Here is a 12772-nt window from a genome sequence, read left to right on the forward strand (position 1 = left end):
CAAAATAATTTTAAAGCTCAACGCTTTGCGCTGGCATCTAATTCCGTTGTGACTCCTCTGAATAAGACCACGCGAAACCACATCGGTTGTAAGTTATTACAAATCGTGAAAAATGAAAAGGAAAGATATTACATGTCAAATTGCGCTATGCACTGTGCACCAGGCGTGGCGATCACGGAAGACTGTACTAAATTAAAGTTAGAAAGACGAGTATCAGTACTAAAAATGAATATAAGCTAAACTGGTGAAAACGTCACTCAAAATAGTAAATGATCATAACAAAACTTTAGATCGTATAAACTGATGTCCTAACGTGATCATTTATGATTTTGAATGACATTTTCGCCATTGCCTGTGCTTTACATAAGTACAGTCAGTGTCAAAAATGTTTCCACTCAAAACTTTTCAAACTAATTCAAATGGCTCTGAGCACTACGGGAGGTCATCAGTCCCCTGTAACTTAGAACTACTTAAACCTAACTAACCTAAGGACATCACACACAGCCATGCCCGAGGCAGGATTCGCACCTGCGACCGTAGCAAAAACTTTTCAGAAGACTAAGAAACCACGACAAGCGCAGTAACATTACACACACGTCTCTTGTTCGGAGTCAACGGAGACAACAATGAGTTACCCGTTTAGCTTATATATTTTTTAGTGCTGATACTCTTTCTTTCTGCGTAAGAAACTGTGAAGCGTCCGACTAGCCATTATAACTGAAGAGATGTTGCCTAGGATTAAACTGATTCGAGTCTTACGCACTCCATAGTTCATTCGCAGAGTCTGAGTGACTAGCTGGTGACGTCACATTAGCAGCTGCTGCCTTCGATAGACACAAGCACGCGATTCTTTCAGTACAGGCTATTGTCGCCTTACGCTCTACTGTCAGACGTGTCGGCAAAATTGTGTAAGTAGGCTTTGTACATTGTAACTAACGAAATGTAAGTATTATTATCTTCGTTTAACACAAGTTTTTTGTTTATGTGTTTTGACTGCAACTTCTTTTCTGATATTATGTTTTCTGTTACCTCCAATGTTAAAAATCAAAATATCAAGTGCTATAGAGGCCATTAATTCCTAAGAAACGGGCGAAAAGATCAGAATAAATCAATTCGGAGAGGAAACTTATTCTGAATGAGTCAAGACAGAATGTTATTTACATCCAACAGTACCATCAGGAACTGTTGCTAAAACTGCATATTCCACTGGGGCCAGTGGTTCGTTTGTATACACAATGCAGTGAGATTAACACCATTGAACTTGTCTGGTCACAGATTAAGAATTACGTCACAGCAAGGAAAAAATCTTCAAACTGCATTAAACGAAAGAACTTCTGGTTGAAGCAGCCACTGAAGTAACTCCGGATGTGTGGCAGAAATGAGTGTAGCACGTTCAAAAAACTGAAAAATCAAAGTGGAACACGGATAATATTGTGAAAGCTCGTGAAGAGCATTTAGTTATTAGCATCAATGGTAGTAGTAGCAGCTCATCTGACTCTTTGGACGGATGATTATTCTGCCTGTGCTGGGAAAAAAATAGAGAGATTTCCACATCCAACTAAAGCGCTTGTCTCACAGGAATCGGGAAAGAATGAGTACATAATTGTGGCCCTAACAGCCGATTTGGTTCTCGTTTCTGTTCCTCATTTCCGAAGTGTTATGCACGCTAAGCGCCTTGCTATCAAGACATATCGCCTTCTGTTTCTTCACCCTCGATGCACACATGATCAGGCCGTGCGCTACGACCCTCAGTATACACATCATCAGGCCGTGCGCTATGCTTCTGCGAGCACCCCAGCGCGTGGCATAGTTTACCCTCACTGTCCCGATTCGGTTAATGGAGTATCAATCTTGGAACCATTATTACAAGTATGTTTTCCACGATCTGTCTGGCATGCGACACTTGACAGTTGTAAAACACCTCGTTCTCTGTTTAGTTGATTCTTACAGACAGATTTCTTGAAGATTTTACTTGATACAAAAGCCTTACCTTCGACAAATGCATAGGGTAGTGTACATCCACTGACCAGAGGTGGTTGTGGAAGTTTCATAGTGTCATTCAAGTTACATGTGGAAATCTGTATTCTCCATTACACCGCAGTCAGATACACGCCTATTTGCGCCATAATGAAAGTAAAGTAGTTCATATTTAACATCATCCAAGGGCGCCATACCCATGGGCAAGGGCGGCAATGTCCCTCACCATCCATTAGCTCTGAGGGAAAGGGATGAATATAGTGAGAGGTGGCATGCCTTTAGATGCACACAGTTGCCCCCTCTCATATTTATATCTTACTCTGAGTAATTCGATTTGGGGAAGTATGGCCGAGTATTGTCATTACAAGGCTAGTATTGAGAACTCAGAAGATATGAATATTTTCCTCTCTAATTGCATGTGGTGAAGAGCTGCTATTGCTTCACATGCAGACTTCCCACGCAGCGTCTCTTGTCACCCGGGTGGTCCGGTGACAGCGGGCTTTGCTGATCTTGAAAGGGTTATGCCGATGGTTGTGAGGGAGTTGAGTGGATGTTCTCCAGACGCCAACATTGTCATAAGAGTGGGGGCGACACACCCACAGGGGCCTGAAGGAGCAGCTGGGGCAAGAGATTCCGTTATTTTGCAGAAACTTAGTGAAAACCCTTTCTGATGGGCTACCAGCAAGGCGTGGGAATGGCTTGTGTTCCCAGGCAGTCTTGGTGGGCAAATTCCCGCGTTTTCTGCAAAAATCATAACTGTGATTGGCTTGCTCAGGGGATAGCTCCATGACGTAGCAAAATCAGCGCAGAAATTGGCGCCAAGTATGTCCATTGGTGGAATGGTAGTGCTTCGGCAATAGAGTGGAATTTTCTGCCAGTTTTCGATTTGCTGATTGGAACATTTAACCACGGCCACTATTGTGGGGGCTGGAATGTTCTGTGTTCAGCTTGTACGGCTACTCTTGAGGGAGTCGTCTCTCGCCTTTCAGTCGGAGTAGGTTACAAGACTGAGCTCTCACTGCTCTGGACAGCCTGCCTTCCGTTGGCTGTCTAATATACTTTCATTTAATTGTAACTGTTTGACGAAGTTGCTGAAGTTTCGACTTCAATGAAACTTTGCGAGTACAGTTGGCAATTGTGCATTCTGCATACAAGCGGCCTATGTTGTTCGTCTTGAGCAGTTTGGGCTAAAGTTGACTGTATCAGAGTTATTGTGTGATTTCACTTGTTAAAATCAATCACTCTACTGTCAGTGGTTGTGTAGCGAGCCTTCTTTGTCTCCCTTAGAGGCGCATTTGTGTTGCTAGGAAGTCTAATCTGGAACAACCAGACCAGGATAATTTCTTTTGGGCTAAACTCGCGACATTATCATTACCATGACGGGACGTCGAAACAACCAGCCATCGCCTCCGGTATGCCAGATCGTGTCCTTGCAGTTAAGAAGACAGCTTGGCAATGTATGTCTGCAGCACCGGCAGATTAGGGAATTTAGCTATGTGACAATCAGAGCTCAGCAGAGCGCGCCTGTTCCCGTCTTTTCTAACGTGGTTCTGTCTTGGGTGTTCATTGTCTGAATTCTCACTACTGTGTTGGGTTGGGTTGGATGGGTGTTTCTCTTAAGATCTGAGTTGCAAGGAATTGGCTCCACATACCACTTGGTCATAAATGTCACAGTCTAGTTTATAGACAACTTCACCTTCACAGCATTTATTTGAGTATCCAATGTGACGTATTGTAAATATTTCATGTTTTTTGTTTATTATTTTGAGTTTAATCAAGTTGTTGTTTTGGACAGAACTTTCATTCTGTTGATCGGAGGAGCAACCCTTTCATTTCTCACTACGTTAATGAAACTTTCCTTTATCAAATTAATTTGTATCAAATTAAATTATTGCAGGTGCCAAACTGTTTTCTACTCCACTTGCAGGATCGATTACAGTCAATTTGCGTTTCTTCTTAATCCATGTGCAACAGCAAAAGTCGGAGTTAGAAAAGGGGGGGGGGGGGGGGGAGGCTTAGAGCATCATTTCCATATGGAGATTCTAGAAGAATTTAGTGTTAAATACACTGCTAGCCCCAGCACCTTGCAATAGTGTTTTCAGGTGATTTTATTTCCAGAAGACAATTCAGATATCAGTATCTATTACACAGGTTAAAACGTGATGGGAACTGGAAGGTTTTTAATGGCTCCTTACAAGTTGCCATTCATCTTCTAAAATATTAAAAACCACCTTAGCGCCCACTGCCTCACTCGTGTGGACTGTATGGGCTGCAGATATTTTTTTATTTTTATTTAATCAAATTTTTATGTTGTTCACAAATTGCAACACCTTCTAAGCTCTTCACGCTAATTAAGATCATATAAATACGGTCTCTTCCGAATATACTTCTGACCAGAAAGCGATTCTGGTTCCTGCAGTCCAAAGTTTTTGTTAATCATGCCTTTTGCTTTCTTGTGGAGATACAGGTATTTCCATAGTAACTTTCATCCCCTAACTAATATTTCTTTATATCTAACTGAGAAGTGAAATATAACTTTCATAAATTTAGCTTTTGTAATGAAATATTTTCTTAAGAATTTTCATTCTTTATTGCACTCCATTAGGGGTTGCATTTCCAGAAACACTGACACAAGTTTTTTTTTTTTTAATTTCTAACAAAGAAGTCATAGAGTTAGCCTTAAAGGTCCTTTAGTAGTTCTTTACTAATTATTTATTTCTAAATAAACTTTCACCCACTATTTTACCCCCTTAGTGGTTCAATTTCCAAACTCTGTCAGACATGTACTTTTTTTCTAACTGAAAAGCCAAGTTTAAATTTTCATGGATTTAGCTTTAAAAATGCCTTCATAATAAATTATTTTCATAAAAAAAAGTCTCATCCCCTATTTTACTATCTTAGGAGTTCAACTACCAAAAACACTGAAAGACAATTTTTTTTTAATTGTCAACCAAGAAGTCAAATACCAATACTCATAATGTAGCTTTAAAAGTACTTTAGTAGTTCTTTAATAATGATGTATTTTCAAAAGAAGCTGTCACTCACTATTTCAGCCCCATAGGATTAAATTTCCAAAACTGCTGAAACTCGTACTTGTTTCTTTCTGACTGAGAAACCAAATATCAGTTTTCATAGGTCCAGATTTAAAATTGTCTTAATAGTGAACTTTTTCAAGACAAACCTTCATTCCTTTTTCACCCCTTAGGGTTGAGGTTTTGAAAAATCCAACGACACCTACAGTATAAGATCCAAACCTTCTCCAAATTTCAAGTTACAATCTTTAGCAGTTCGGCTGGGTGATGAGTGAGGTAGTCAAGACAATTGCCTTTTATACATGGTGGCCCACACAAGCCATCTTCTGTAGTGTTATGTTTCCTGCATACATTAGTGTAAGGAGGGTTGCCTCGTCACTACTGTCCAAAAGGGAAGTACATGTATAAGCGAATCTCCTCCGAGCTGTGCCACTGATTCCGCTCAGATAAGATGGCGTGGCCGTCTGATTTGTAGTTTTAATCAGGTCTTAACAGTGAAACAGGTAACAACTGCAGTGTACTCCAATGAAGACTACATCGCTATGATACTGATCTATCGAGAGACGCACCACAATGCAGCTGAGGCCCGAAGGCTGTATTTATGACACTTTCTGATGCGATGTCTACATCCTGTGCATGTTTTTAGACGTGCATAGATGCATTTAAGAACTGAGGGAGCTTTGCAGGTCCTGGACAGACCAATACGTGGCATACCCAATATTGCCCAGAACGTGACTGACAATTCTGGAGCACATCCCACACACAGTAAGCATAGCTTACATGAAAATAACGCGAATCTACAATGTATCATAAACAAAAGTGTTACCGTGCCTTTGCTTTTAGGCTGCAGTATTGTTTTATCTATAATAATAACAATAATGGTAATAATAAAAATAATAACACTATTATGGTCATTATTATTAATATTATAAAAGTCATTAGATCTCGCCCATCTGTACCTATTTCCCACTGCAATTAGACAAAGAAGAGCTGCATCAAATCTGGGGAGATCAAGGTCTTCTGGACAAAGGATTCTGGAGGAATGGAAATAGAATCTCTAAGCTATAACAACACGAACAGCTATATGGAAATGATTTCCAAAATACAGTATAGTTCTGCAGGTGTCTCGTAAATAAAGTAGCCATAAATGTGAATGCTATTTCGCCAATGACACCACTATCAACAGAGTCAGTCAACATTACTGTACTCCTGTCAGACCTCACTGCTTATGACCACATCACATGCATGCGCACTGGAGTGTTAACTTACAGTGCGGCATTCTAGGAGATCATTTCACTGGACCAGTTCCTTTGGCTCTCAGACTAACCTGTCGGCTGCATTTGCAGTTCCTACAGAACGAGCTGAATCTTTGGCATCTCCTGTAAGATATGTCGCACCATTTAGTTACAAGGCTGAAGGCACTGGTTTTAGCATGGCGGTGTACCACCCCTTTACTATAGAGGGTTTAGGGAATATGTCAACAATGTTTATCTGGGACGGTGGATAGGTGGCTAGTGAGATCACCTGATTTAATACACTTAGATTATTTCTTATGGGGTTATATCAAAGCTAGGGTTTATGAAATGGAACTGGAAAATCCACATGTATTAAAATAATGAATATGTTATGCTTGCACTTCAATGTGTGCAGAATTGTTAAGAGGTGTCCATGCTAATACCGAGAGTCACTTACATCAATGCATCCAAGGCAGACATGCATTTGAAAATTTGTATTATGAATAATGCAATTATAAAGATCTGTCAGTCTGTGACATGGGTATAAAGGAACATCATTTATGATATTCATTGTTCTTTATTACAATCAAAGATATGATAGCATTCGTGTAATGCTACCAACTGTGAAGCACGAATTGGTGCATTATATGTTGTTAATAGATTAGTTTTTATATGTTGACTTGCCTTAAAACAGGCAATTAATATGCTTTGGCCCATGAATGTATTTTTTGGTCAGGGACAATCATTCTCCTACACAGACACCTTTCTAGAGCCCAGGAATCAAATCTGACATTCCTCCTACACCAAGAAAGTTTTCTAGTGATGAGCTATAGGACCAGCTATAGCTGTAAAGTGTTTATTTTCAATCGCTTTCTTATGTTTAGTAGGGTCTCCTCTCTGTTGGTGTGGAGTCCCCTTTACTGTTCTGCTTAGGCAAACCTTTTGGCATCAGGGATTAATTAATGTCAAAGGAGGACAGCATGCTTGGGACGCCTGGTACATAAAGATACATGATACCCTAGGTCTAGGTGACTGCCTCAAACCCAGCTACAAATTATTACAAACTATTTTATGGGGAAATTAGGCATCAACAATGGCAAAAAGCACCCGACTGTGAAACTGCTTCTAATATGAGATGGGAGCAGAAGAACTGACAACTTTTCCTGGACAGTTAGGAAAATTCCACATTTTTTAAATGCCTTCACAATTTTTTTCGAATCTGGTTGTGCTGACGGAAGGTTCAACCAACAGAATACAATTCCATTATTACATGTACCACCAGATAACAGTGCAACAGCTGACATCCCACATGGTGGGGAAGGAGGAGGAGATGATGGTGGTCGAGAAGATGGGCGAACAAGAAGAAGCAGAAAACAGTGCTCAGGCTATTATACACAGAAGCAACCTTCATTTAAAGAGGAAGAGGTGACTGCTTCAGACAAACCTTTGAGGGTATAACACAGACAGTTAACAAAATACATAAAGAAAGTTCAGCAGAAATGTTTACAAAAAAAGTTGCATGTAGGCTAAGAGTAATTTCATACAAGCAGTGGCACTATGCTGAGAAGGTTATACAAGATGTTTTATTTATAGGGAAAATAAGAAACTTGAGTTACCATTCCACACTTCTGACACCACCCAAATAATCATACTGCCGCAATAAAGAACATTACAGCTGGCAAAATTGCTTTAAATTCTGAGATACAAAATTTTCTTTACAATTTGACCCTACATTTCAGTTAAGTTTTTTAATTTGTGCATTTTAAAATTAATTACAACATTCCTTTAGAGATTTGTGAGTGGCTGTACATGTAGTGATCTTCCCCAAGCATGGTGGCAACATCATTGCCGAAAATTTCAAGCCTTCATTAGATCTCCTAGTTGCTAAGAAACTTAAAGTTGCTATAAGGTCCTCATGCTGGTTGCCTCATGTTTGTGTCTTTTTCGTGTTATGGTATCTCTGGTGGAACAATTTTTAGATCTCTAGATAAACATGTAATTATAGCAGTCTTTCAAGTGAAATCATTATTCTTTCATTAAATTAGTATGAAATAACTTTGTCTCTCTTTCAAAGCTGTTTTTCGGTCCAATATTTCCTTTTATGAGTATTAGCAGGATCACCTCTCACAACTACGGCTGCCACTAAACTCAGCATTTCGTTTTCCATTGCAGAACTTCACCACACTGCAGTGCTTGTACCTTGCAGCACTGGGTGAGACCACTTGGCAAATTGCTTGTGTGTGGTGTGGTCGAGACAAGTTGCAGATTACAGTGATATAGCAAGCGAGGGATCGCTGCAATGTACAGACCTAAGTTGCTCAAGTTATGTCCACACAATGCCTCTTTCCCTTGTGCATAATCACAGATACACAGGAATAAATGGGAATGGTCGGTTGGTTGATTGATTTGAGGGAGGTCATCAGTCCCATCGGATTAGGGAAAGATGGGAAAGGAAGTCGGCCATGCCCTTTCAAAGGAACCCTCCTGACATTTGCCTGAAGCGATTTAGGGAACTCACAGAAAACCTAAGTCAGGATGGCCAGATGCAGGTTTTAACTATCATCCCCCTGAATGTGAGTCCAGCATGCTAACCACTGAGCCACCTCATGTGGGAAATGGGTATGCACAAGACCTTGTGGAAAGTGTGCATGTATGCATGTATGTCTCTTTGTGCAATCAATTTGTTACAGATCACCTTCTTTGCTTGGGAACTTCTGTTGCATGTATTGTGATGCAAAGATGACAGAAAAAGCAAACACAAAAGTGACTGTAGGTAAAGAAGTATCTAAATAACAGACGTGTGATAAATACCAAGTGACAACATTTTGTTTGCAAATTTCAGAAGGTCACAACGATATTTCACATTTTCTTCTTGGGAAAATACAGCAGTAAAGCTGGTAATAAGATTTTGTTAGCCAGTAACTGGCTACTTATATACCAGTCTGAACTATTTATTTCATATTTCAATACAAAGCAGTTCAGTGATTATTCTTGAAATGTAGAAATAACTAAGGGAAATTCTTAATCATTATGTGATGATAAATTAACTTTTAATATGTCATTTATATTTTACGAGGGCCGTTCAGAAAGTAACCTCCGGTTGATTTAAAAAAATACACCAAGTTAAATAAAAATATTTTAATATATACATCTTACAACTACATCTTTGCACTATTTTTCTACATAGTCTCCATAGCGATTGAGGCACTTATCGTATCTCTTCACAAGCTTTGAAATTCCTTCTGCATAAAAATCACCCGCTTGTGCCTGGAGCCAGCCTGTGACCGCATCTTTGAGCTCTTCGTCGTCATCAAACCGCTGTGACCCGAGCCATTTCTTCAAATGCATGAAGAGGTGATAATCACTTGGCGCCAGGTCTGGGCTGTAAGGTGGATGGTTGATAACGTCCCACTTGAAGGACTCAAGAAGGGCCGTTGTTCTGCGAGCAGAGTGAGGACGGGCGTTATCGTGCAAAAAAACGATACCGGAAGTCAGCATACCACGGCGTTTGTTCTGTATAGCCCGTCGTAACTTTTTTATTGTTTCACAGTACACGTCTTGATTAATGGTCGTACCACGTTCCATGAATTCAACCAACAACACCCCTTTGGCATCCCAAAACACCGTTGCCATCAGTTTTCTGGCAGAAGAATCTTGCGAGGCTTTTCTTGGTTTGGTAGGCGAATTTGAATGTGCCCACATCTTTGATTGTTCTTTTGTCTCAGGGTTCACATACTTAATCCAGGTTTTGTCACCGGTCACGATTCTGTTTAACAATGGTTCTCCTTCGTTCTCATAACGTGACAGAAAGTCTAATGCAGAGGCCATTCTTTGAGTTTTGTGGTGGTCGGTAAGAATTTTGGGCACCCATCGTGCACAGAACTTACGGTAACCCAATCTTGCTGTCACTATCTCGTACAAGAGAGTCTTAGAAATCTGTGGAAAACCAGTAGACAACTCCGACATTGAGAAACGTCGATTTTCACGAACTTTTGCATCAACTGTCTGAACGAGTTCGTCAGTCACCAATGATGTGTCTACCACTCCTCTCTTCATCATGAACGTTTTCTCGTCCACTTTTAAATAAACGTACCCATTCATGGACAACTCCTTCACTCATAACTCTTGGTCTATACACGGCACAAAGCTCACGATGAATAGCTGCTGCAGAATATCCTTTGGCTGTAAAAAACCTTATGACAGCACGCACTTCACATTTGGCGGGGTTTTCTATTGCAGCACACATTTCAAACTGCCACAAAAACTAAACTAGCGTAGGTACGACGTTCACTCGACCACGGCTTGATGCCGACTGACCTGTTGAGTGCGTGAACGCACAGATGGCGTCGCTACTCCCCCCACAACCCGCACTGTGACCAATCGGAGGTTACTTTCTGAACCGCCCTCGTATTTTAGAAAAAATTGCTTACATAATTTTAATCAATAAAGATTATATCAGTATGTAGATTAACATCCTTAGCCCTGACAAATTTGGGAATTCCATAGACACAAATATCTACAAGAATGTTCTGTCTGAGACTTTGGCCATAGTGGCCACTTCCTGATAGCAAGTTCTCCAGACTTACCTCCTGTATTCCCTAATCTTGAATACACCCATGAGGGACCAATTTCTACTAGATTTTAATACCTTGTCCTTGAACACAACTGATCAGGGCACCCACCTCCCTAAACCCCTCCTGGCTGCTTCTGTACAATATTAGGGGGTAATATGTTACAGTGAAGATCAACAGTTTTCTGATGTAATGTTTATACATCACCCATGCATCCAAAATGATGTGGTCCAACTAAGAGCATGCAAAAGTTAAATGAAAACATGTAGTTATCATATTGATTTGAGATAAAAAAAGAAACTTGCTACCTGCAATAGATGCCCATGAATAAAGGTTAGAAACCAGACTTTCAGAGGGTTAATACAAGCCATTCTGACAAATGAACAATTAGACCTTGTAGCAATAGATATGTACGGCACCTTACCAAAATCTAAAGTTAAATTTTATTACACCTTTTTGATGTTTGGTATTTACTCAAAGTTTGTAAAGTTGTATCCTCATAAGAAATCAAATTGTTTTCAGTTTCAGAGGGGACTATTTTTCTAATATTGACACCCCAAAAGTAATTCTTTCAGATAATGGGCAGAAGTTTACCCCAAAACTGAATTGTTGAAGTATTTGTAACAAAGTTCTTGAATTTGCTGGCCTCCTGGAAATTTCTTGCACTCAAATTATTCTTGGGACTGAGAGTGGGCTGAAAACTGAAATAGGAAGCTCTGAGATATTAAGCAATTCGTGGAACATATATAAAGAAGATAGATTAGATGCCATAATAGGGGGAGGGTTCATTGCAGTTGACAAAAATATTTTCTCTATTGAGGTCGAGACATGGAAATTATCTGGTTGCATATAAAAGGTCTAGGTGTAATCAATTGAAGTGCTGGCTGTTTTTACGAGCCACCCAATTCTCCTGTGACAGTTTCAGAGTAATTAAAAGAAAGTCTACGGTCAATAGCATGAAAATATCCACATCATGGACTGTTAGTTGAAGGCGACTGTAAACTACTAGGTGTACACTGGGACATCTATGGACTGATTGCAGGTAGAAAGTTTTGCGAAGTACTTATGAACACATTTTCCAAAATCTGTCTTGAGCAGCTAAGTTTGACAACCCACAAGCAATAAAAATATTTTAGCTACAACAAGTCTCACCTTATTGACAATGTCAGTGTAGAGATAAGGATTAGTGATTATGATGTCATCATATTGACTATGGTTACTGAAGTCAATAAATCAATCAAGGAGGCTTGGTGAGTATTTATGCTAGAAAAAGCAGGCCTTTATCCATTGCTCTTTGACTGGTCTGTTGTGGCAGTAAAAGTTATCAAAAGGAAAGTCAAAGAAGAAGTTATTCACCCAGGTGAATTATACAAATGTATCATCGTTTGACCATTGCACAGACTCCCATATGGAGGACATAGTATTAGTCCCTGGCATGGAGAAACAACTGCAAGAGTTGAGAGCAAACAAGTTGGCAGGAACAGGTGGAATCCCAATCTGATTTTACAAAGAGTACTCTGTAGCACTGGCCCCTTACGTGGCTTGCATTTATTGCAAATCTCTCACCCAACAACAACTACTATGCAGTTGGAAAGAAGGGCAAGTAAATCTTGTACATAGTAATGGTAAAAGAACATACTCACAAAATTACAGACCAATATTCTTAACATCATTCTGCTGCAGAATTCTCGAACATATTCTCAGTTGGAATATAATAAATTTTGATAAGACAGAAAAGTTTCTGTCCATGAGTCAGCATTGTTTTAGAAAACATTGCCTTGTGTGCAACTCAGCTTGTCCTTTTCTCAAATGATATCCTGAGTACCATGGGTGAAGGGCAACAGGCAGATTCCATATTTCTAGATTTCCAATAAGCATTTGGTGTGGTGCCCCAGTGCAGACTGTTGTCGAGGGTATGAACATATGGAATAGGTTCCCAGATGCTGAGTGGCTCAAA

The 12772-nt window shown here is 39.9% G+C and overlaps 1 long non-coding RNA gene across 1 annotated transcript in view; it reads left to right on the plus strand.

Moving 5' to 3' along the window:
• Positions 1-838: 838 nt before the first annotated feature.
• The window catches only part of LOC126455678 (uncharacterized), a 51096-nt gene continuing 39162 nt past the window's right edge, over positions 839-12772 (plus strand). The window contains exon 1 of the long non-coding RNA XR_007585352.1: positions 839-942. This is a non-coding gene — a long non-coding RNA (uncharacterized LOC126455678). The remainder of the gene's footprint in view (positions 943-12772) is intronic.

This window comes from Schistocerca serialis, chromosome 2 (assembly GCF_023864345.2).
Source record: "Schistocerca serialis cubense isolate TAMUIC-IGC-003099 chromosome 2, iqSchSeri2.2, whole genome shotgun sequence".
NCBI classification, from domain to species: Eukaryota; Metazoa; Arthropoda; class Insecta; order Orthoptera; family Acrididae; genus Schistocerca; species Schistocerca serialis.